We start from the raw sequence: 24,151 nt of genomic DNA on the forward strand, positions 1-24,151 counted from the left end.
TTGGCAATTATGTCAAATTAAGGGAAGTGTTTTGTGCTTAATTGAAATTAGATCTTTCATGAAGTGTCCAGAGGATTGCCTTTCCCTCACTCCTGGCCTTCTAACTAACCCTGGTCGTAGTGGGCGTAGTGGGGCTCCGCGGAGCTACGCGGAGCTACGCGGAGTGGGCGAGAAGCTACGCCCACTCCCGCACTCCGCGTAGCCCCACTACGCACCTCCCTCCCGCTCTCCCCTACATACATTATTTAAGCAACTACCCTTAATAAAACAATTTTAAAGCACTTACCGTGTCCGGGGCTCGTCCGGGGCTCCCTCTTGGAATAGCGTCGTCCTGGATACCAATGCGCATGCGCGGGAGGCCGCGCATGCGCATTGGTATCCAGGAAGGGACGCTATTCCAAGAGGGAGCCCCGGAAGAGCCCCGGACATGGTAAGTGCTTTAAAAATTGTTTTATTAAGGTTAGTTGCTTAAATAATGTATGTAGGGGAGGGCGGGAGGGAGGCGGGTGGCGGCCGAATCGGCTACGCACACGGAGTGGGCGTAGTGTTGCCGGCTACGCTGTCTACGCAAAATGCGTAGAAGGCAACACTACGCCTACTCCGTGGGCGTAGCCGATTCGGACGCCCAGGGTTACTTCTAACCAGTTTGGATAGATAGACTGATAAGAAAGCAGCTCTTACTCCTAAAGTTTCAGCCATCTCAAGTGTATGACTGTTGACATATGTCTGCCCCACAGAGACAGATCACTTCTAATAAGTGAGTTCTCTATCTGTCACTGATTGTGGACATACTAACTAGAGCTATCAGTATGGTCATAAATGTGAATACTCTTATGTTCTCAAATCAAAATGGAGTTTTTCCTACTTCCAAGAAAAGTGTCTTAAGCATGCTCTTCAATTTGTGCACGCATGTAGACATTCAAATGCAACTGCATTTCCATACAGAGTCTCAAAATCATAGATATCTTCATACCGCAGTAAGAATACATGAAGCGATTTACATACTGCAGGCAGGCTGGCCTTGTAGCTCAGTGGCAGAGCACTGGTCTTGTAAACCAGGGGTCATGAGTTCAAGCCTCATCAGGGCCTTTTTATATGTGAGTTTCTGTATGTTGTTTCCAAGTCATTCTTTCTAGGAGTCACACCTTGTCTTAAGTTTGCTTATTGACAAGCTTCCCTTTCCTGCTTTCATCGTATCAAGAAGACTTCATGAAAACCATTGAACCATAAACTATCGCCTCACCCCTTCCGATCGCCTGACGAACGCCTGACAAACGCCATTCTCACCCCGCCGGGCAAGCCCTGCCGGGCAAAGCCAAATAAGCCATGCATATTTGAAGTTCCTTTGAAAGTCAGAGCGAGGACTATGACCTCTGTTCAGACTGAGTCTGCATCCACAGAAAGCAGACCCTCCAGGATATCGCGATTTCGCGATTTGCCGCGAAATTGGCACTTTAGTAAAAATGCCGCGATTTTTACAAAAGTGCCCGCGAAATCGGCACTTTTCGTAGAAATCGCGGCATTTTTACCAAAGCCGCTATATCCTGGGGGGGTCTGACTTACTTTGTTTATTGGGGCGGGCGGGAAGGACACAGAAGCACGAAAGAATAACATTCCGGGCTTGCTTAATGGGGCATTAGCAGCTCACTCAGCTCACAATCGATAGAAGCGCACAGACCGACCCGGGGCCTGCAGGTGGCCAGAGGCTGGGGGCATCTATCTTCCGGAGGGGGCGGGGCAGAGAGCAAGAGGTGTCTGCTGGAGGGGGGCGGCGTGCTTTGCAGTGTGTGTGTGTGTGCCCTGTGTACAGACTGCGCTCTGTGATGTGGGGTGCGTATGGACACCACTGCAGGGCGGGCCGGGGGCTGCAGGTGGCCAGAGGCTGGGGGGCATTTATCTTCCAGAGGGCGGGGGGGGAGGAGTAGAGACAAGGTGCGGGTGTCTGCTGGAGAGGAGCGGCGTGCCTTGCAGTGTGTGTGTGTCTGCCCTGTGTACAGACTGCGCTGCCTGTGATGTGGGGTGAGCGTGAACACCGCTGCAGGGTGGGCCGGGGGGCTCGAAGTGGACACCCGACCCCCCACCCTGAAGACAAGCCTCAGTGTAATCCCGAGATTCCTCTCGGTAATGAGCTCTGGAGCCGGGGGGTCTCGGGAGGGAAATGAAACAAACACGAGGATTGTGATGGGATTGGATTCCCAGCAGGAAGCAGGGGCTCGCACCTCCACCGCCCCCCATACGGCAGAGAACCCACAGCACTGAACTCCTCTTGCTTCACAGATAAAATTGGCAGTAAACCTAGGTCTGAAATGCAAAGGCAGGTAATGAGCTTCAAAAGGAAATACGCTCATTATGGATAAACGATAATTAGAGTCAAATGTTCAAGTGTCCTAAACGATAAAGCCATGCTACAATTTCTACCGGCCCCTTGAAGATATCCTCAAGACAGTCTTGATACTATCAAAAATCACGTTGCAATGTCAGCAACTACAGAGCAGCACATCAGAATAAGTGCTACTTTCAAATTGCACATTATCTAGCATCGAAAAGTGTGTCACTTTCACTTAAAAGCCTGAGTAATCACCGATGTGAGTAGCAATGGAAGACAGCCTATTGCAGCCTGTGCCTACTTTTGCCCTATCCAGTAGCAGTGGAGCGCAAAGGTAAAGAGGGGGAGCAAGAATGAAAACTGAGGGTATGGGGCAGGTGAGACGAGAAAGAAGGGGTGAAAGAGAGGGGGAGTGAGCAAAGAAGTCACAGGCTGGGATAGAAGTAAAGGGTAGTAGGGGGTGAGAGAAACTGGGCGAATGAAAGTGAAAGGTGGAGAAAAGTAGAGAGGAGTGAGCAGGAGAGAAAGAGGGAGGGTGAATGCGCGAGAAATAGGGCGAGAGAGGAAGGGGAAGAAAGACAGTGTCTGGTAGAACGAAAGTATGAGAGTTAGAGAGAGAAGAGCGGGCTAGGAAGGGAGAGAGGGCGACAAGAGAGAACTAGAGAGGCAGGTTGCTAGAGAGATACGAAGATGGAAAGAGAGAGGGACGGGGGGAGAAGAGACTGGGCTGATGAGAGAGATATCGATAAGGAGAGAAAGATGTGTGTGTATGCGTGAGAGAGAGGATGAGTGAATGAGGCACAGAAAGGAGGGGGCATGAGAAACAGAAAGCTGAATGGGACAGTGGAAAGAGTGAATTAGGAAGGAAGATAGAGGAGCTAAAAGCGGCAAAACACAACTAAGAGAGGGAGAATTGGGAGGCAGAAAGAGCGTTAGGAAGGGCGGGTGACGGATGAGGTCACTGGAGGCCGCTTTATGAAGGTCCAAGGCCAAATGAAATGCCGCAAAATTGCCGCTAAATTTCCATATTTGTGCCGCTAAATTTCCATTTTTGTGCCGCTAAATTTGCTAATCCATGCCGCTATATCCTGGGGGGTCTGAGAAAGGATGAAATAAGGATCTAGAAATTTCACCAAGGAGATGTGAACTTCATCCCCCTTAAAATACTTTTCCTCCCAGATGCCCCGGCTCTTAGTCAAATGAGGTTAATCTTCAAAACCCCACCCCCACTAACCATAAATATCCGACTCTCCTGCTGTCCATTCAAATGATACAAGGTATCTTGTACATAGAGAGAATGTGAGAAAAAGCAGAATCGCTTCATAGATTTAGTGACCTTGGATGGGTGGGCTGGATAAAGAAGTGAACCTGATTTCGGGAAAAGGAGTATCGTGATGGGGATGAGGAAAAGAGAACATGGACCACATTCACAAGTTAGAGAAATAAATATATTAGGTTGAATGGTTTTAAAAAGTTAACTTTGAGCATAAATTGTTTTTTTAAACTGCAAAGAATAAAAAAAATCAATGTGGGATTGGAGGCACAATCTGAGCAGAAAGCACCATAAGCTGCTATGGGGCAACTCTTATGTTGACTAGAAACATTAATATGATGACGCTCTTCTTTTGATATGTATTTCAGTTAAATTTTATTGTAAGTAGCTGATACAGCACTGTTTGCAGCTCCTCAGTATATGGTTATCCCGTGACAACAATGTTTTCATCATATTTATTATTCTACAAATGTATTTTTAAATGCACTGATGTGGTGTTTGCATGCTATGCAAGACGGCACATCATGGAATGTTTATAAGGAGCATCGAATAGGATTGTGATATTTGCACCTGGAAGAGTCGGACACGCAGATCCTGAAAAGAAGTAAAAACTCTCTAGCAAGGGCCGTCTTTCCCCTGAGTTTAATCTTTACTTTTAGTGAAATGGTTTATGAAATACCAGTAAGCTGCTCCAGGTGAGGCTCGAACTCACAACCTCGGCATGCCTCAATGCAAGTACTGCTGTATAAGTACCGCGCGCTAACCGATTGCGCCACTGGAGCTCACTGTTCTCATACCTCCCCAGTTGAGCCATCTAGAGCTGACCAAGTAGATACTGGCACTGCTCCCTTATTCACTGTGCAAGATCGACTCACATGCTAGCATGTTATCATGACTATTAAAAACTACAGTCCTAACGGAACAGATTTGATAATTCTGCTATATCATGTGCTCTGTCTATTGAACACCACATATATTTGCCAGTTCTGACACAGTCTAGGAGAAACTTATGATTATTTGTAATTAGCACATCGTAAGAATTTCCTAAAAAATGAAACATAGTCACCTAAGGCAGACGAGGTGGCCGAGTGGTTAAGGCGATGGACTGCTAATCCATTGTGCTCTGCACGCGTGGGTTCGAATCCCACCTTTGTCGGAACGCCATCAGACACTCTTTTGAAGGTGGGCATGTCTCGTAGTACAATTACACTCTCTTTCAAGACACAGCCATAATCCACTAGAAGGGCCCAACTGACTATTCCATTTTGGCAATTATGTCAAATTAAGGGAAGTGTTTTGTGCTTAATTGAAATTAGATCTTTCATGAAGTTTCCAGAGGATTGCCTTTCCCTCACTCCTGGCCTTCTAACTAACCCTGGTCGTAGTGGGCGTAGTGGGGCTCCGCGGAGCTACGCGGAGTGGGCGAGAAGCTACGCCCACTCCCGCACTCCGCATAGCCCCACTACGCACCTCCCTCCCGCTCTCCCCTACATACATTATTTAAGCAACTACCCTTAATAAAACAATTTTAAAGCACTTACCGTGTCCGGGGCTCGTCCGGGGCTCCCTCTTGGAATAGCGTCGTCCTGGATACCAATGCCCATGCTCGGGAGGCCGCGCATGCGCATTGGTATCCAGGAAGGGACGCTATTCCAAGAGGGAGCCCCGGAAGAGCCCCGGACATGGTAAGTGCTTTAAAAATTGTTTTATTAAGGTTAGTTGCTTAAATAATGTATGTAGGGGAGGGCGGGAGGGAGGTGGGTGGCGGCCGAATCGGCTACGCACACGGAGTGGGCGTAGTGTTGCCGGCTACGCTGTCTACGCAAAATGCGTAGAAGGCAACACTACGCCTACTCCGTGGGCGTAGCCGATTCGGACGCCCAGGGTTACTTCTAACCAGTTTGGATAGATAGACTGATAAGAAAGCAGCTCTTACTCCTAAAGTTTCAGCCATCTCAAGTGTATGACTGTTGACATATGTCTGCCCCACAGAGACAGATCACTTCTAATAAGTGAGTTCTCTATCTGTCACTGATTGTGGACATACTAACTAGAGCTATCAGTATGGTCATAAATGTGAATACTCTTATGTTCTCAAATCAAAATGGAGTTTTTCCTACTTCCAAGAAAAGTGTCTTAAGCATGCTCTTCAATTTGTGCACGCATGTAGACATTCAAATGCAACTGCATTTCCATACAGAGTCTCAAAATCATAGATATCTTCATACCGCAGTAAGAATACATGAAGCGATTTACATACTGCAGGCAGGCTGGCCTTGTAGCTCAGTGGCAGAGCACTGGTCTTGTAAACCAGGGGTCATGAGTTCAAGCCTCATCAGGGCCTTTTCATATGTGAGTTTCTGTATGTTGTTTCCAAGTCATTCTTTCTAGGAGTCACACCTTGTCTTAAGTTTGCTTATTGACAAGCTTCCCTTTCCTGCTTTCATCGTATCAAGAAGACTTCATGAAAACCATTGAACCATAAACGAACGCCTGACAAACGCCATTCTCACCCCGCCGGGCAAGCCCTGCCGGGCAAAGCCAAATAAGCCATGCATATTTGAAGTTCCTTTGAAAGTCAGAGCGAGGACTATGACCTCTGTTCATACTGAGTCTGCATCCACAGAAAGCAGACCCTCCAGGATATCGCGATTTCGCGATTTGCCGCGAAATTGGCACTTTAGTAAAAATGCCGCGATTTTTACAAAAGTGCCAGCGAAATCGGCACTTTTCGTAGAAATCGCGGCATTTTTACCAAAGCCGCTATATCCTGGGGGGGTCTGACTTACTTTGTTTATTGGGGCGGGCGGGAAGGACACAGAAGCACGAAAGAATAACATTCCGGGCTTGCTTAATGGGGCATTAGCAGCTCACTCAGCTCACAATCGATAGAAGCGCACAGACCGACCCGGGGCCTGCAGGTGGCCAGAGGCTGGGGGCATCTATCTTCCGGAGGGGGCGGGGCAGAGAGCAAGAGGTGTCTGCTGGAGGGGGGCGGCGTGCTTTGCAGTGTGTGTGTGTGTGCCCTGTGTACAGACTGCGCTCTGTGATGTGGGGTGCGTATGGACACCGCTGCAGGGCGGGCCGGGGGCTGCAGGTGGCCAGAGGCTGGGGGGCATTTATCTTCCAGAGGGCGGGGGGGAGGAGTAGAGACAAGGTGCGGGTGTCTGCTGGAGAGGAGCGGCGTGCCTTGCAGTGTGTGTGTGTCTGCCCTGTGTACAGACTGCGCTGCCTGTGATGTGGGGTGAGCGTGAACACCGCTGCAGGGCGGGCCGGGGGGCTCGAAGTGGACACCCGACCCCCCACCCTGAAGACAAGCCTCAGTGTAATCCCGAGATTCCTCTCGGTAATGAGCTCTGGAGCCGGGGGGTCTCGGGAGGGAAATGAAACAAACACGAGGATTGTGATGGGATTGGATTCCCAGCAGGAAGCAGGGGCTCGCACCTTCACCGCCCCCCATACGGCAGAGAACCCACAGCACTGAACTCCTCTTGCTTCACAGATAAAATTGGCAGTAAACCTAGGTCTGAAATGCAAAGGCAGGTAATGAGCTTCAAAAGGAAATACGCTCATTATGGATAAACGATAATTAGAGTCAAATGTTCAAGTGTCCTAAACGATAAAGCCATGCTACAATTTCTACCGGCCCCTTGAAGATATCCTCAAGACAGTCTTGATACTATCAACAAATCACGTTGCAATGTCAGCAACTACAGAGCAGCACATGGGAATAAGTGCTACTTTCAAATTGCACATTATCTAGCATCGAAAAGTGTGTCACTTTCACTTAAAAGCCTGAGTAATCACCGATGTGAGTAGCAATGGAAGACAGCCTATTGCAGCCTGTGCCTACTTTTGCCCTATCCAGTAGCAGTGGAGCGCAAAGGTAAAGAGGGGGAGCAAGAATGAAAACTGAGGGTATGGGGCAGGTGAGACGAGAAAGAAGGGGTGAAAGAGAGGGGGAGTGAGCAAAGAAGTCACAGGTGGGATAGAAGTAAAGGGTAGTAGGGGGTGAGAGAAACTGGGCGAATGAAAGTGAAAGGTGGAGAAAAGTAGAGAGGAGTGAGCAGGAGAGAAAGAGGGAGGGTGAATGCGCGAGAAATAGGGCGAGAGAGGAAGGGGAAGAAAGACAGTGTCTGGTAGAACGAAAGTATGAGAGTTAGAGAGAGAAGAGCGGGCTAGGAAGGGAGAGAGAGAGAGGCAGAACTAGAGAGGCAGGTTGCTAGAGAGATACGAAGATGGAAAGAGAGAGGGACGGGGGGAGAAGAGACTGGGCTGATGAGAGAGATATCGATAAGGAGAGAAAGATGTGTGTGTATGCGTGAGAGAGAGGATGAGTGAATGAGGCACAGAAAGGAGGGGGCATGAGAAACAGAAAGCTGAATGGGACAGTGGAAAGAGTGAATTAGGAAGGAAGATAGAGGAGCTAAAAGCGGCAAAACACAACTAAGAGAGGGAGAATTGGGAGGCAGAAAGAGCGTTAGGAAGGGCGGGTGACGGATGAGGTCACTGGAGGCCGCTTTATGAAGGTCCAAGGCCAAATGAAATGCCGCAAAATTGCCGCTAAATTTCCATATTTGTGCCGCTAAATTTCCATTTTTGTGCCGCTAAATTTGCTAATCCATGCCGCTATATCCTGGGGGGTCTGAGAAAGGATGAAATAAGGATCTAGAAATTTCACCAAGGAGATGTGAACTTCATCCCCCTTAAAATACTTTTCCTCCCAGATGCCCCGGCTCTTAGTCAAATGAGGTTAATCTTCAAAACCCCACCCCCACTAACCATAAATATCCGACTCTCCTGCTGTCCATTCAAATGATACAAGGTATCTTGTACATAGAGAGAATGTGAGAAAAAGCAGAATCGCTTCATAGATTTGGTGACCTTGGATGGGTGGGCTGGATAAAGAAGTGAACCTGATTTCGGGAAAAGGAGTATCGTGATGGGGATGAGGAAAAGAGAACATGGACCACATTCACAAGTTAGAGAAATAAATATATTAGGTTGAATGGTTTTAAAAAGTTAACTTTGAGCATAAATTGTTTTTTTAAACTGCAAAGAATAAAAAAAATCAATGTGGGATTGGAGGCACAATCTGAGCAGAAAGCACCATAAGCTGCTATGGTGCAACTCTTATGTTGACTAGAAACATTAATATGATGACGCTCTTCTTTTGATATGTATTTCAGTTAAATTTTATTGTAAGTAGCTGATACAGCACTGTTTGCAGCTCCTCAGTATATGGTTATCCCGTGACAACAATGTTTTCATCATATTTATTATTCTACAAATGTATTTTTAAATGCACTGATGTGGTGTTTGCATGCTATGCAAGACGGCACATCATGGAATGTTTATAAGGAGCATCGAATAGGATTGTGATATTTGCACCTGGAAGAGTCGGACACGCAGATCCTGAAAAGAAGTAAAAACTCTCTAGCAAGGGCCGTCTTTCCCCTGAGTTTAATCTTTACTTTTAGTGAAATGGTTTATGAAAAACCAGTAAGCTGCTCCAGGTGAGGCTCGAACTCACAACCTCGGCATGCCTCAATGCAAGTACTGCTGTATAAGTACCGCGCGCTAACCGATTGCGCCACTGGAGCTCACTGTTCTCATACCTCCCCAGTTGAGCCATCTAGAGCTGACCAAGTAGATACTGGCACTGCTCCCTTATTCACTGTGCAAGATCGACTCACATGCTAGCATGTTATCATGACTATTAAAAACTACAGTCCTAACGGAACAGATTTGATAATTCTGCTATATCATGTGCTCTGTCTATTGAACACCACATATATTTGCCAGTTCTGACACAGTCTAGGAGAAACTTATGATTATTTGTAATTAGCACATCGTAAGAATTTCCTAAAAAATGAAACATAGTCACCTAAGGCAGACGAGGTGGCCGAGTGGTTAAGGCGATGGACTGCTAATCCATTGTGCTCTGCACGCGTGGGTTCGAATCCCACCTTCGTCGGAACGCCATCTGACACTCTTTTGAAGGTGGGCATGTCTCGTAGTACAATTACACTCTCTTTCAAGACACAGCCATAATCCACTAGAAGGGCCCAACTGACTATTCCATTTTGGCAATTATGTCAAATTAAGGGAAGTGTTTTGTGCTTAATTGAAATTAGATCTTTCATGAAGTGTCCAGAGGATTGCCTTTCCCTCACTCCTGGCCTTCTAACTAACCCTGGTCGTAGTGGGCGTAGTGGGGCTCCGCGGAGCTACGCGGAGTGGGCGAGAAGCTACGCCCACTCCCGCACTCCGCGTAGCCCCACTACGCACCTCCCTCCCGCTCTCCCCTACATACATTATTTAAGCAACTACCCTTAAAAAAACAATTTTAAAGCACTTACCGTGTCCGGGGCTCGTCCGGGGCTCCCTCTTGGAATAGCGTCGTCCTGGATACCAATGAGCATGCGCGGGAGGCCGCGCATGCGCATTGGTATCCAGGAAGGGACGCTATTCCAAGAGGGAGCCCCGGAAGAGCCCCGGACATGGTAAGTGCTTTAAAAATTGTTTTATTAAGGTTAGTTGCTTAAATAATGTATGTAGGGGAGGGCGGGAGGGAGGCGGGTGGCGGCCGAATCGGCTACGCACACGGAGTGGGCGTAGTGTTGCCGGCTACGCTGTCTACGCAAAATGCGTAGAAGGCAACACTACGCCTACTCCGTGGGCGTAGCCGATTCGGACGCCCAGGGTTACTTCTAACCAGTTTGGATAGATAGACTGATAAGAAAGCAGCTCTTACTCCTAAAGTTTCAGCCATCTCAAGTGTATGACTGTTGACATATGTCTGCCCCACAGAGACAGATCACTTCTAATAAGTGAGTTCTCTATCTGTCACTGATTGTGGACATACTAACTAGAGCTATCAGTATGGTCATAAATGTGAATACTCTTATGTTCTCAAATCAAAATGGAGTTTTTCCTACTTCCAAGAAAAGTGTCTTAAGCATGCTCTTCAATTTGTGCACGCATGTAGACATTCAAATGCAACTGCATTTCCATACAGAGTCTCAAAATCATAGATATCTTCATACCGCAGTAAGAATACATGAAGCGATTTACATACTGCAGGCAGGCTGGCCTTGTAGCTCAGTGGCAGAACACTGGTCTTGTAAACCAGGGGTCATGAGTTCAAGCCTCATCAGGGCCTTTTTATATGTGAGTTTCTGTATGTTGTTTCCAAGTCATTCTTTCTAGGAGTCACACCTTGTCTTAAGTTTGCTTATTGACAAGCTTCCCTTTCCTGCTTTCATCGTATCAAGAAGACTTCATGAAAACCATTGAACCATAAACTATCGCCTCACCCCTTCCGATCGCCTGACGAACGCCTGACAAACGCCATTCTCACCCTGCCGGGCAAAGCCAAATAAGCCATGCATATTTGAAGTTCCTTTGAAAGTCAGAGCGAGGACTATGACCTCTGTTCCGACTGAGTCTGCATCCACAGAAAGGATGAAATAAGGATCTAGAAATTTCACCAAGGAGATGTGAACTTCATCCCCCTTAAAATACTTTTCCTCCCAGATGCCCCGGCTCTTAGTCAAATGAGGTTAATCTTCAAAACCCCACCCCCACTAACCATAAATATCCGACTCTCCTGCTGTCCATTCAAATGATACAAGGTATCTTGTACATAGAGAGAATGTGAGAAAAAGCAGAATCGCTTCATAGATTTGGTGACCTTGGATGGGTGGGCTGGATAAAGAAGTGAACCTGATTTCGGGAAAAGGAGTATCGTGATGGGGATGAGGAAAAGAGAACATGGACCACATTCACAAGTTAGAGAAATAAATATATTAGGTTGAATGGTTTTAAAAAGTTAACTTTGAGCATGAATTGTTTTTTTAAACTGCAAACAATAAAAAAAATCAATGTGGGATTGGAGGCACAATCTGAGCAGAAAGCACCATAAGCTGCTATGGTGCAACTCTTATGTTGACTAGAAACATTAATATGATGACGCTCTTCTTTTGATATGTCTTTCAGTTAAATTTTATTGTAAGTAGCTGATACAGCACTGTTTGCAGCTCCTCAGTATATGGTTATCCCGTGACAACAATGTTTTCATCATATTTATTATTCTACAAATGTATTTTTAAATGCACTGATGTGGTGTTTGCATGCTATGCAAGACGGCACATCATGGAATGTTTATAAGGAGCATCGAATAGGATTGTGATATTTGCACCTGGAAGAGTCGGACACGCAGATCCTGAAAAGAAGTAAAAACTCTCTAGCAAGGGCCGTCTTTCCCCTGAGTTTAATCTTTACTTTTAGTGAAATGGTTTATGAAAAACCAGTAAGCTGCTCCAGGTGAGGCTCGAACTCACAACCTCGGCATGCCTCAATGCAAGTACTGCTGTATAAGTACTGCGCGCTAACCGATTGCGCCACTGGAGCTCACTGTTCTCATACCTCCCCAGTTGAGCCATCTAGAGCTGAACAAGTAGATACTGGCATTGCTCCCTTATTCACTGTGCAAGATCGACTCACATGCTAGCATGTCATCATGACTATTAAAAACTACAGTCCTAATGGAACAGATTTGATAATTCTGCTATATCATGTGCTCTGTCTATTGAACACCACATATATTTGCCAGTTCTGACACAGTCTAGGAGAAACTTATGATTATTTGTAATTAGCACATCGTAAGAATTTCCTAAAAAATGAAACATAGTCACCTAAGGCAGACGAGGTGGCCGAGTGGTTAAGGCGATGGACTGCTAATCCATTGTGCTCTGCACGCGTGGGTTCGAATCCCACCTTCGTCGGAACGCCATCAGACACTCTTTTGAAGGTGGGCATGTCTCGTAGTACAATTACACTCTCTTTCAAGACACAGCCATAATCCACTAGAAGGGCCCAACTGACTATTCCATTTTGGCAATTATGTCAAATTAAGGGAAGTGTTTTGTGCTTAATTGAAATTAGATCTTTCATGAAGTGTCCAGAGGATTGCCTTTCCCTCACTCCTGGCCTTCTAACTAACCCTGGTCGTAGTGGGCGTAGTGGGGCTCCGCGGAGCTACGCGGAGTGGGCGAGAAGCTACGCCCACTCCCGCACTCCGCGTAGCCCCACTACGCACCTCCCTCCCGCTCTCCCCTACATACATTATTTAAGCAACTACCCTTAATAAAACAATTTTAAAGCACTTACCGTGTCCGGGGCTCGTCCGGGGCTCCCTCTTGGAATAGCGTCGTCCTGGATACCAATGCCCATGCTCGGGAGGCCGCGCATGCGCATTGGTATCCAGGAAGGGACGCTATTCCAAGAGGGAGCCCCGGAAGAGCCCCGGACATGGTAAGTGCTTTAAAAATTGTTTTATTAAGGTTAGTTGCTTAAATAATGTATGTAGGGGAGGGCGGGAGGGAGGTGGGTGGCGGCCGAATCGGCTACGCACACGGAGTGGGCGTAGTGTTGCCGGCTACGCTGTCTACGCAAAATGCGTAGAAGGCAACACTACGCCTACTCCGTGGGCGTAGCCGATTCGGACGCCCAGGGTTACTTCTAACCAGTTTGGATAGATAGACTGATAAGAAAGCAGCTCTTACTCCTAAAGTTTCAGCCATCTCAAGTGTATGACTGTTGACATATGTCTGCCCCACAGAGACAGATCACTTCTAATAAGTGAGTTCTCTATCTGTCACTGATTGTGGACATACTAACTAGAGCTATCAGTATGGTCATAAATGTGAATACTCTTATGTTCTCAAATCAAAATGGAGTTTTTCCTACTTCCAAGAAAAGTGTCTTAAGCATGCTCTTCAATTTGTGCACGCATGTAGACATTCAAATGCAACTGCATTTCCATACAGAGTCTCAAAATCATAGATATCTTCATACCGCAGTAAGAATACATGAAGCGATTTACATACTGCAGGCAGGCTGGCCTTGTAGCTCAGTGGCAGAGCACTGGTCTTGTAAACCAGGGGTCATGAGTTCAAGCCTCATCAGGGCCTTTTCATATGTGAGTTTCTGTATGTTGTTTCCAAGTCATTCTTTCTAGGAGTCACACCTTGTCTTAAGTTTGCTTATTGACAAGCTTCCCTTTCCTGCTTTCATCGTATCAAGAAGACTTCATGAAAACCATTGAACCATAAACGATCGCCTGACGAACGCCTGACAAACGCCATTCTCACCCCGCCGGGCAAGCCCTGCCGGGCAAAGCCAAATAAGCCATGCATATTTGAAGTTCCTTTGAAAGTCAGAGCGAGGACTATGACCTCTGTTCATACTGAGTCTGCATCCACAGAAAGCAGACCCTCCAGGATATCGCGATTTCGCGATTTGCCGCGAAATTGGCACTTTAGTAAAAATGCCGCGATTTTTACAAAAGTGCCAGCGAAATCGGCACTTTTCGTAGAAATCGCGGCATTTTTACCAAAGCCGCTATATCCTGGGGGGGTCTGACTTACTTTGTTTATTGGGGCGGGCGGGAAGGACACAGAAGCACGAAAGAATAACATTCCGGGCTTGCTTAATGGGGCATTAGCAGCTCACTCAGCTCACAATCGATAGAAGCGCACAGACCGACCCGGGGCCTGCAGGTGGCCAGAGGCTGGGGGCATCTATCTTCCGGAGGGGGCGGGGCAGAGAGCAAGAGGTGTCTGCTGGAGGGGGGCGGCGTGCTTTGCAGTGTGTGTGTGTGTGCCCTGTGTACAGACTGCGCTCTGTGATGTGGGGTGCGTATGGACACCGCTGCAGGGCGGGCCGGGGGCTGCAGGTGGCCAGAGGCTGGGGGGCATTTATCTTCCAGAGGGCGGGGGGGGAGGAGTAGAGACAAGGTGCGGGTGTCTGCTGGAGAGGAGCGGCGTGCCTTGCAGTGTGTGTGTGTCTGCCCTGTGTACAGACTGCGCTGCCTGTGATGTGGGGTGAGCGTGAACACCGCTGCAGGGCGGGCCGGGGGGCTCGAAGTGGACACCCGACCCCCCACCCTGAAGACAAGCCTCAGTGTAATCCCGAGATTCCTCTCGGTAATGAGCTCTGGAGCCGGGGGGTCTCGGGAGGGAAATGAAACAAACACGAGGATTGTGATGGGATTGGATTCCCAGCAGGAAGCAGGGGCTCGCACCTTCACCGCCCCCCATACGGCAGAGAACCCACAGCACTGAACTCCTCTTGCTTCACAGATAAAATTGGCAGTAAACCTAGGTCTGAAATGCAAAGGCAGGTAATGAGCTTCAAAAGGAAATACGCTCATTATGAATAAACGATAATTAGAGTCAAATGTTCAAGTGTCCTAAACGATAAAGCCATGCTAGAATTTCTACCGGCCCCTTGAAGATATCCTCAAGACAGTCTTGATACTATCAACAAATCACGTTGCAATGTCAGCAACTACAGAGCAGCACATGGGAATAAGTGCTACTTTCAAATTGCACATTATCTAGCATCGAAAAGTGTGTCACTTTCACTTAAAAGCCTGAGTAATCACCGATGTGAGTAGCAATGGAAGACAGCCTATTGCAGCCTGTGCCTACTTTTGCCCTATCCAGTAGCAGTGGAGCGCAAAGGTAAAGAGGGGGAGCAAGAATGAAAACTGAGGGTATGGGGCAGGTGAGACGAGAAAGAAGGGGTGAAAGAGAGGGGGAGTGAGCAAAGAAGTCACAGGTGGGATAGAAGTAAAGGGTAGTAGGGGGTGAGAGAAACTGGGCGAATGAAAGTGAAAGGTGGAGAAAAGTAGAGAGGAGTGAGCAGGAGAGAAAGAGGGAGGGTGAATGCGCGAGAAATAGGGCGAGAGAGGAAGGGGAAGAAAGACAGTGTCTGGTAGAACGAAAGTATGAGAGTTAGAGAGAGAAGAGCGGGCTAGGAAGGGAGAGAGAGAGAGGCAGAACTAGAGAGGCAGGTTGCTAGAGAGATACGAAGATGGAAAGAGAGAGGGACGGGGGGAGAAGAGACTGGGCTGATGAGAGAGATATCGATAAGGAGAGAAAGATGTGTGTGTATGCGTGAGAGAGAGGATGAGTGAATGAGGCACAGAAAGGAGGGGGCATGAGAAACAGAAAGCTGAATGGGACAGTGGAAAGAGTGAATTAGGAAGGAAGATAGAGGAGCTAAAAGCGGCAAAACACAACTAAGAGAGGGAGAATTGGGAGGCAGAAAGAGCGTTAGGAAGGGCGGGTGACGGATGAGGTCACTGGAGGCCGCTTTATGAAGGTCCAAGGCCAAATGAAATGCCGCAAAATTGCCGCTAAATTTCCATATTTGTGCCGCTAAATTTCCATTTTTGTGCCGCTAAATTTGCTAATCCATGCCGCTATATCCTGGGGGGTCTGAGAAAGGATGAAATAAGGATCTAGAAATTTCACCAAGGAGATGTGAACTTCATCCCCCTTAAAATACTTTTCCTCCCAGATGCCCCGGCTCTTAGTCAAATGAGGTTAATCTTCAAAACCCCACCCCCACTAACCATAAATATCCGACTCTCCTGCTGTCCATTCAAATGATACAAGGTATCTTGTACATAGAGAGAATGTGAGAAAAAGCAGAATCGCTTCATAGATTTGGTGACCTTGGATGGGTGGGCTGGATAAAGAAGTGAACCTGATTTCGGGAAAAGGAGTATCGTGATGGGGATGAGGAAAAGAGAACATGGACCACATTCACAAGTTAGAGAAATAAATATATTAGGTTGAATGGTTTTAAAAAGTTAACTTTGAGCATAAATTGTTTTTTTAAACTGCAAAGAATAAAAAAAATCAATGTGGGATTGGAGGCACAATCTGAGCAGAAAGCACCATAAGCTGCTATGGTGCAACTCTTATGTTGACTAGAAACATTAATATGATGACGCTCTTCTTTTGATATGTATTTCAGTTAAATTTTATTGTAAGTAGCTGATACAGCACTGTTTGCAGCTCCTCAGTATATGGTTATCCCGTGACAACAATGTTTTCATCATATTTATTATTCTACAAATGTATTTTTAAATGCACTGATGTGGTGTTTGCATGCTATGCAAGACGGCACATCATGGAATGTTTATAAGGAGCATCGAATAGGATTGTGATATTTGCACCTGGAAGAGTCGGACACGCAGATCCTGAAAAGAAGTAAAAACTCTCTAGCAAGGGCCGTCTTTCCCCTGAGTTTAATCTTTACTTTTAGTGAAATGGTTTATGAAAAACCAGTAAGCTGCTCCAGGTGAGGCTCGAACTCACAACCTCGGCATGCCTCAATGCAAGTACTGCTGTATAAGTACCGCGCGCTAACCGATTGCGCCACTGGAGCTCACTGTTCTCATACCTCCCCAGTTGAGCCATCTAGAGCTGACCAAGTAGATACTGGCACTGCTCCCTTATTCACTGTGCAAGATCGACTCACATGCTAGCATGTTATCATGACTATTAAAAACTACAGTCCTAACGGAACAGATTTGATAATTCTGCTATATCATGTGCTCTGTCTATTGAACACCACATATATTTGCCAGTTCTGACACAGTCTAGGAGAAACTTATGATTATTTGTAATTAGCACATCGTAAGAATTTCCTAAAAAATGAAACATAGTCACCTAAGGCAGACGAGGTGGCCGAGTGGTTAAGGCGATGGACTGCTAATCCATTGTGCTCTGCACGCGTGGGTTCGAATCCCACCTTCGTCGGAACGCCATCTGACACTCTTTTGAAGGTGGGCATGTCTCGTAGTACAATTACACTCTCTTTCAAGACACAGCCATAATCCACTAGAAGGGCCCAACTGACTATTCCATTTTGGCAATTATGTCAAATTAAGGGAAGTGTTTTGTGCTTAATTGAAATTAGATCTTTCATGAAGTGTCCAGAGGATTGCCTTTCCCTCACTCCTGGCCTTCTAACTAACCCTGGTCGTAGTGGGCGTAGTGGGGCTCCGCGGAGCTACGCGGAGTGGGCGAGAAGCTACGCCCACTCCCGCACTCCGCGTAGCCCCACTACGCACCTCCCTCCCGCTCTCCCCTACATACATTATTTAAGCAACTACCCTTAAAAAAACAATTTTAAAGCACTTACCGTGTCCGGGGCTCGTCCGGGGCTCCCTCTTGGAATAGCGTCGTCCTGGATACCAATGAGCATGCGCGGGAGGCCGCGCATGCGCATTGGTATCCAGGAAGGGACGCTATTCCAAGAGGGAGCCCCGGAAGAGCCCCGGACATGGTAAGTGCTTTAAAAATTGTTTTATTAAGGTTAGTTGCTTAAATAATGTATGTAGGGGAGGGCGGGAGGGAGGCGGGTGGCGGCCGAATCGGCTACGCACACGGAGTGGGCGTAGTGTTGCCGGCTACGCTGTCTACGCAAAATGCGTAGAAGGCAACACTACGCCTACTCCGTGGGCGTAGCCGATTCGGACGCCCAGGGTTACTTCTAACCAGTTTGGATAGATAGACTGATAAGAAAGCAGCTCTTACTCCTAAAGTTTCAGCCATCTCAAGTGTATGACTGTTGACATATGTCTGCCCCACAGAGACAGATCACTTCTAATAAGTGAGTTCTCTATCTGTCACTGATTGTGGACATACTAACTAGAGCTATCAGTATGGTCATAAATGTGAATACTCTTATGTTCTCAAATCAAAATGGAGTTTTTCCTACTTCCAAGAAAAGTGTCTTAAGCATGCTCTTCAATTTGTGCACGCATGTAGACATTCAAATGCAACTGCATTTCCATACAGAGTCTCAAAATCATAGATATCTTCATACCGCAGTAAGAATACATGAAGCGATTTACATACTGCAGGCAGGCTGGCCTTGTAGCTCAGTGGCAGAGCACTGGTCTTGTAAACCAGGGGTCATGAGTTCAAGCCTCATCAGGGCCTTTTTATATGTGAGTTTCTGTATGTTGTTTCCAAGTCATTCTTTCTAGGAGTCACACCTTGTCTTAAGTTTGCTTATTGACAAGCTTCCCTTTCCTGCTTTCATCGTATCAAGAAAACTTCATGAAAACCATTGAACCATAAACTATCGCCTCACCCCTTCCGATCGCCTGACGAACGCCTGACAAACGCCATTCTCACCCCGCCGGGCAAGCCCTGCCGGGCAAAGCCAAATAAGCCATGCATATTTGAAGTTCCTTTGAAAGTCAGAGCGAGGACTATGACCTCTGTTCCGACTGAGTCTGCATCCACAGAAAGGATGAAATAAGGATCTAGAAATTTCACCAAGGAGATGTGAACTTCATCCCCCTTAAAATACTTTTCCTCCCAGATGCCCCGGCTCTTAGTCAAATGAGGTTAATCTTCAAAACCCCACCCCCACTAACCATAAATATCCGACTCTCCTGCTGTCCATTCAAATGATACAAGGTATCTTGTACATAGAGAGAATGTGAGAAAAAGCAGAATCGCTTCATAGATTTGGTGACCTTGGATGGGTGGGCTGGATAAAGAAGTGAACCTGATTTCGGGAAAAGGAGTATCGTGATGGGGATGAGGAAAAGAGAACATGGACCACATTCACAAGTTAGAGAAATAAATATATTAGGTTGAATGGTTTTAAAAAGTTAACTTTGAGCATGAATTGTTTTTTTAAACTGCAAACAATAAAAAAAATCAATGTGGGATTGGAGGCACAATCTGAGCAGAAAGCACCATAAGCTGCTATGGTGCAACTCTTATGTTGACTAGAAACATTAATATGATGACGCTCTTCTTTTGATATGTCTTTCAGTTAAATTTTATTGTAAGTAGCTGATACAGCACTGTTTGCAGCTCCTCAGTATATGGTTATCCCGTGACAACAATGTTTTCATCATATTTATTATTCTACAAATGTATTTTTAAATGCACTGATGTGGTGTTTGCATGCTATGCAAGACGGCACATCATGGAATGTTTATAAGGAGCATCGAATAGGATTGTGATATTTGCACCTGGAAGAGTCGGACACGCAGATCCTGAAAAGAAGTAAAAACTCTCTAGCAAGGGCCGTCTTTCCCCTGAGTTTAATCTTTACTTTTAGTGAAATGGTTTATGAAAAACCAGTAAGCTGCTCCAGGTGAGGCTCGAACTCACAACCTCGGCATGCCTCAATGCAAGTACTGCTGTATAAGTACCGCGCGCTAACCGATTGCGCCACTGGAGCTCACTGTTCTCATACCTCCCCAGTTGAGCCATCTAGAGCTGAACAAGTAGATACTGGCATTGCTCCCTTATTCACTGTGCAAGATCGACTCACATGCTAGCATGTCATCATGACTATTAAAAACTACAGTCCTAATGGAACAGATTTGATAATTCTGCTATATCATGTGCTCTGTCTATTGAACACCACATATATTTGCCAGTTCTGACACAGTCTAGGAGAAACTTATGATTATTTGTAATTAGCACATCGTAAGAATTTCCTAAAAAATGAAACATAGTCACCTAAGGCAGACGAGGTGGCCGAGTGGTTAAGGCGATGGACTGCTAATCCATTGTGCTCTGCACGCGTGGGTTCGAATCCCACCTTCGTCGGAACGCCATCAGACACTCTTTTGAAGGTGGGCATGTCTCGTAGTACAATTACACTCTCTTTCAAGACACAGCCATAATCCACTAGAAGGGCCCAACTGACTATTCCATTTTGGCAATTATGTCAAATTAAGGGAAGTGTTTTGTGCTTAATTGAAATTAGATCTTTCATGAAGTGTCCAGAGGATTGCCTTTCCCTCACTCCTGGCCTTCTAACTAACCCTGGTCGTAGTGGGCGTAGTGGGGCTCCGCGGAGCTACGCGGAGTGGGCGAGAAGCTACGCCCACTCCCGCACTCCGCGTAGCCCCACTACGCACCTCCCTCCCGCTCTCCCCTACATACATTATTTAAGCAACTACCCTTAATAAAACAATTTTAAAGCACTTACCGTGTCCGGGGCTCGTCCGGGGCTCCCTCTTGGAATAGCGTCGTCCTGGATACCAATGCCCATGCGCGGGAGGCCGCGCATGCGCATTGGTATCCAGGAAGGGACGCTATTCCAAGAGGGAGCCCCGGAAGAGCCCCGGACATGGTAAGTGCTTTAAAAATTGTTTTATTAAGGTTAGTTGCTTAAATAATGTATGTAGGGGAGGGCGGGAGGGAGGTGGGTGGCGGCCGAATCGGCTACGCACACGGAGTGGGCGTAGTGTTGCCGGCTACGCTGTCTACGCAAAATGCGTAGAAGGCAACACTACGCCTACTCCGTGGGCGTAGCCGATTCGGACGCCCAGGGTTACTTCTAACCAGTTTGGATAGATAGACTGATAAGAAAGCAGCTCTTACTCCTAAAGTTTCAGCCATCTCAAGTGTATGACTGTTGACATATGTCTGCCCCACAGAGACAGATCACTTCTAATAAGTGAGTTCTCTATCTGTCACTGATTGTGGACATAATAACTAGAGCTATCAGTATGGTCATAAATGTGAATACTCTTATGTTCTCAAATCAAAATGGAGTTTTTCCTACTTCCAAGAAAAGTGTCTTAAGCATGCTCTTCAATTTGTGCACGCATGTAGACATTCAAATGCAACTGCATTTCCATACAGAGTCTCAAAATCATAGATATCTTCATACCGCAGTAAGAATACATGAAGCGATTTACATACTGCAGGCAGGCTGGCCTTGTAGCTCAGTGGCAGAGCACTGGTCTTGTAAACCAGGGGTCATGAGTTCAAGCCTCATCAGGGCCTTTTTATATGTGAGTTTCTGTATGTTGTTTCCAAGTCATTCTTTCTAGGAGTCACACCTTGTCTTAAGTTTGCTTATTGACAAGCTTCTCTTTCCTGCTTTCATCGTATCAAGAAGACTTCATGAAAACCATTGAACCATAAACTATCGCCTCACCCCTTCCGATCGCCTGACGAACGCCTGACAAACGCCATTCTCACCCCGCCGGGCAAGCCCTGCCGGGCAAAGCCAAATAAGCCATGCATATTTGAAGTTCCTTTGAAAGTCAGAGCGAGGACTATGACCTCTGTTCCGACTGAGTCTGCATCCACAGAAAGGATGAAATAAGGATCTAGAAATTTCACCAAGGAGATGTGAACTTCATCCCCCTTAAAATACTTTTCCTCCCAGATGCCCCGGCTCTTAGTCAAATGAGGTTAATCTTCAAAACCCCACCCCCACTAACCATAAATATCCGACTCTCCTGCTGTCCATTCAAATGATACAAGGTATCTTGTACATAGAGAGAATGTGAGAAAAAGCAGAATCGCTTCATAGATTTGGTGACCTTGGATGGGTGGGCTGGATAAAGAAGTGAACCTGATTTCGGGAAAAGGAGTATCGTGATGGGGATGAGGAAAAGAGAACATGGACCACATTCACAAGTTAGAGAAATAAATATATTAGGTTGAATGGTTTTAAAAAGTTAACTTTGAGCATGAATTGTTTTTTTAAACTGCAAACAATAAAAAAAATCAATGTGGGATTGGAGGCACAATCTGAGCAGAAAGCACCATAAGCTGCTATGGTGCAACTCTTATGTTGACTAGAAACATTAATATGATGACGCTCTTCTTTTGATATGTCTTTCAGTTAAATTTTATTGTAAGTAGCTGATACAGCACTGTTTGCAGCTCCTCAGTATATGGTTATCCCGTGACAACAATGTTTTCATCATATTTATTATTCTACAAATGTATTTTTAAATGCACTGATGTGGTGTTTGCATGCTATGCAAGACGGCACATCATGGAATGTTTATAAGGAGCATCGAATAGGATTGTGATATTTGCACCTGGAAGAGTCGGACACGCAGATCCTGAAAAGAAGTAAAAACTCTCTAGCAAGGGCCGTCTTTCCCCTGAGTTTAATCTTTACTTTTAGTGAAATGGTTTATGAAAAACCAGTAAGCTGCTCCAGGTGAGGCTTGAACTCACAACCTCGGCATGCCTCAATGCAAGTACTGCTGTATAAGTACCGCGCGCTAACCAATTGCGCCACTGGAGCTCACTGTTCTCATACCTCCCCAGTTGAGCCATCTAGAGCTGAACAAGTAGATACTGGCACTGCTCCCTTATTCACTGTGCAAGATCGACTCACATGCTAGCATGTCATCATGACTATTAAAAACTACAGTCCTAATGGAACAGATTTGATAATTCTGCTATATCATGTGCTCTGTCTATTGAACACCACATATATTTGCCAGTTCTGACACAGTCTAGGAGAAACTTATGATTATTTGTAATTAGCACATCGTAAGAATTTCCTAAAAAATGAAACATAGTCACCTAAGGCAGACGAGGTGGCCGAGTGGTTAAGGCGATGGACTGCTAATCCATTGTGCTCTGCACGCGTGGGTTCGAATCCCACCTTCGTCGGAACGCCATCAGACACTCTTTTGAAGGTGGGCATGTCTCGTAGTACAATTACACTCTCTTTCAAGACACAGCCATAATCCACTAGAAGGGCCCAACTGACTATTCCATTTTGGCAATTATGTCAAATTAAGGGAAGTGTTTTGTGCTTAATTGAAATTAGATCTTTCATGAAGTGTCCAGAGGATTGCCTTTCCCTCACTCCTGGCCTTCTAACTAACCCTGGTCGTAGTGGGCGTAGTGGGGCTCCGCGGAGCTACGCGGAGTGGGCGAGAAGCTACGACCACTCCCGCACTCCGCGTAGCCCCACTACGCACCTCCCTCCCGCTCTCCCCTACATACATTATTTAAGCAACTACCCTTAATAAAACAATTTTAAAGCACTTACCGTGTCCGGGGCTCGTCCGGGGCTCCCTCTTGGAATAGCGTCGTCCTGGATACCAATGCCCATGCGCGGGAGGCCGCGCATGCGCATTGGTATCCAGGAAGGGACGCTATTCCAAGAGGGAGCCCCGGAAGAGCCCCGGACATGGTAAGTGCTTTAAAAATTGTTTTATTAAGGTTAGTTGCTTAAATAATGTATGTAGGGGAGGGCGGGAGGGAGGTGGGTGGCGGCCGAATCGGCTACGCACACGGAGTGGGCGTAGTGTTGCCGGCTACGCTGTCTACGCAAAATGCGTAGAAGGCAACACTACGCCTACTCCGTGGGCGTAGCCGATTCGGACGCCCAGGGTTACTTCTAACCAGTTTGGATAGATAGACTGATAAGAAAGCAGCTCTTACTCCTAAAGTTTCAGCCATCTCAAGTGTATGACTGTTGACATATGTCTGCCCCACAGAGACAGATCACTTCTAATAAGTGAGTTCTCTATCTGTCACTGATTGTGGACATAATAACTAGAGCTATCAGTATGGTCATAAATGTGAATACTCTTATGTTCTCAAATCAAAATGGAGTTTTTCCTACTTCCAAGAAAAGTGTCTTAAGCATGCTCTTCAATTTGTGCACGCATGTAGACATTCAAATGCAACTGCATTTCCATACAGTCTCAAAATCATAGATATCTTCATACCGCAGTAAGAATACATGAAGCGATTTACATACTGCAGGCAGGCTGGCCTTGTAGCTCAGTGGCAGAGCACTGGTCTTGTAAACCAGGGGTCATGAGTTCAAGCCTCATCAGGGCCTTTTTATATGTGAGTTTCTGTATGTTGTTTCCAAGTCATTCTTTCTAGGAGTCACACCTTGTCTTAAGTTTGCTTATTGACAAGCTTCCCTTT

The 24,151-nt window shown here is 46.4% G+C and overlaps 19 non-coding genes across 19 annotated transcripts; 13 read left to right on the forward strand and 6 right to left on the reverse strand.

Annotated features, from left to right (window-relative positions):
- The first annotated feature begins 1,017 nt into the window (after window positions 1-1,017).
- Window positions 1,018-1,089, forward strand: TRNAT-UGU (transfer RNA threonine (anticodon UGU)). Its single transcript has one exon. It is a non-coding gene; the product is annotated as a tRNA-Thr (tRNA).
- A 3,197-nt stretch (window positions 1,090-4,286) lies between these two features.
- TRNAI-UAU (transfer RNA isoleucine (anticodon UAU)) lies at window positions 4,287-4,381 on the reverse strand. The gene is made up of 2 exons: window positions 4,344-4,381; window positions 4,287-4,322 (listed from the first exon to the last, which is right to left on the reverse strand). It is a non-coding gene; the product is annotated as a tRNA-Ile (tRNA).
- A 292-nt stretch (window positions 4,382-4,673) lies between these two features.
- On the forward strand, window positions 4,674-4,755 carry TRNAS-GCU (transfer RNA serine (anticodon GCU)). Its single transcript has one exon. It is a non-coding gene; the product is annotated as a tRNA-Ser (tRNA).
- A 1,116-nt stretch (window positions 4,756-5,871) lies between these two features.
- On the forward strand, window positions 5,872-5,943 carry TRNAT-UGU (transfer RNA threonine (anticodon UGU)). Its single transcript has one exon. It is a non-coding gene; the product is annotated as a tRNA-Thr (tRNA).
- A 3,164-nt stretch (window positions 5,944-9,107) lies between these two features.
- TRNAI-UAU (transfer RNA isoleucine (anticodon UAU)) lies at window positions 9,108-9,202 on the reverse strand. The gene is made up of 2 exons: window positions 9,165-9,202; window positions 9,108-9,143 (listed from the first exon to the last, which is right to left on the reverse strand). It is a non-coding gene; the product is annotated as a tRNA-Ile (tRNA).
- Window positions 9,203-9,494: 292 nt separating this feature from the next.
- Window positions 9,495-9,576, forward strand: TRNAS-GCU (transfer RNA serine (anticodon GCU)). The gene has a single exon. It is a non-coding gene; the product is annotated as a tRNA-Ser (tRNA).
- Window positions 9,577-10,692: 1,116 nt separating this feature from the next.
- On the forward strand, window positions 10,693-10,764 carry TRNAT-UGU (transfer RNA threonine (anticodon UGU)). Its single transcript has one exon. It is a non-coding gene; the product is annotated as a tRNA-Thr (tRNA).
- A 1,155-nt stretch (window positions 10,765-11,919) lies between these two features.
- TRNAI-UAU (transfer RNA isoleucine (anticodon UAU)) lies at window positions 11,920-12,014 on the reverse strand. The gene is made up of 2 exons: window positions 11,977-12,014; window positions 11,920-11,955 (listed from the first exon to the last, which is right to left on the reverse strand). It is a non-coding gene; the product is annotated as a tRNA-Ile (tRNA).
- A 292-nt stretch (window positions 12,015-12,306) lies between these two features.
- On the forward strand, window positions 12,307-12,388 carry TRNAS-GCU (transfer RNA serine (anticodon GCU)). The gene has a single exon. It is a non-coding gene; the product is annotated as a tRNA-Ser (tRNA).
- A 1,116-nt stretch (window positions 12,389-13,504) lies between these two features.
- On the forward strand, window positions 13,505-13,576 carry TRNAT-UGU (transfer RNA threonine (anticodon UGU)). The gene has a single exon. It is a non-coding gene; the product is annotated as a tRNA-Thr (tRNA).
- A 3,176-nt stretch (window positions 13,577-16,752) lies between these two features.
- TRNAI-UAU (transfer RNA isoleucine (anticodon UAU)) lies at window positions 16,753-16,847 on the reverse strand. Its single transcript has 2 exons — window positions 16,810-16,847; window positions 16,753-16,788 (listed from the first exon to the last, which is right to left on the reverse strand). It is a non-coding gene; the product is annotated as a tRNA-Ile (tRNA).
- Window positions 16,848-17,139: 292 nt separating this feature from the next.
- Window positions 17,140-17,221, forward strand: TRNAS-GCU (transfer RNA serine (anticodon GCU)). The gene has a single exon. It is a non-coding gene; the product is annotated as a tRNA-Ser (tRNA).
- A 1,116-nt stretch (window positions 17,222-18,337) lies between these two features.
- On the forward strand, window positions 18,338-18,409 carry TRNAT-UGU (transfer RNA threonine (anticodon UGU)). The gene has a single exon. It is a non-coding gene; the product is annotated as a tRNA-Thr (tRNA).
- Window positions 18,410-19,578: 1,169 nt separating this feature from the next.
- Window positions 19,579-19,673, reverse strand: TRNAI-UAU (transfer RNA isoleucine (anticodon UAU)). The gene is made up of 2 exons: window positions 19,636-19,673; window positions 19,579-19,614 (listed from the first exon to the last, which is right to left on the reverse strand). It is a non-coding gene; the product is annotated as a tRNA-Ile (tRNA).
- A 292-nt stretch (window positions 19,674-19,965) lies between these two features.
- TRNAS-GCU (transfer RNA serine (anticodon GCU)) lies at window positions 19,966-20,047 on the forward strand. Its single transcript has one exon. It is a non-coding gene; the product is annotated as a tRNA-Ser (tRNA).
- A 1,116-nt stretch (window positions 20,048-21,163) lies between these two features.
- On the forward strand, window positions 21,164-21,235 carry TRNAT-UGU (transfer RNA threonine (anticodon UGU)). Its single transcript has one exon. It is a non-coding gene; the product is annotated as a tRNA-Thr (tRNA).
- A 1,169-nt stretch (window positions 21,236-22,404) lies between these two features.
- TRNAI-UAU (transfer RNA isoleucine (anticodon UAU)) lies at window positions 22,405-22,499 on the reverse strand. The gene is made up of 2 exons: window positions 22,462-22,499; window positions 22,405-22,440 (listed from the first exon to the last, which is right to left on the reverse strand). It is a non-coding gene; the product is annotated as a tRNA-Ile (tRNA).
- Window positions 22,500-22,791: 292 nt separating this feature from the next.
- TRNAS-GCU (transfer RNA serine (anticodon GCU)) lies at window positions 22,792-22,873 on the forward strand. The gene has a single exon. It is a non-coding gene; the product is annotated as a tRNA-Ser (tRNA).
- Window positions 22,874-23,987: 1,114 nt separating this feature from the next.
- Window positions 23,988-24,059, forward strand: TRNAT-UGU (transfer RNA threonine (anticodon UGU)). The gene has a single exon. It is a non-coding gene; the product is annotated as a tRNA-Thr (tRNA).
- The last annotated feature ends 92 nt before the right edge of the window (window positions 24,060-24,151 follow it).

The sequence above is a fragment of the Lissotriton helveticus genome, chromosome 5_1 (assembly GCF_964261635.1).
Source record: "Lissotriton helveticus chromosome 5_1, aLisHel1.1, whole genome shotgun sequence".
In the NCBI taxonomy this organism is placed as follows: domain Eukaryota; kingdom Metazoa; phylum Chordata; class Amphibia; order Caudata; family Salamandridae; genus Lissotriton; species Lissotriton helveticus.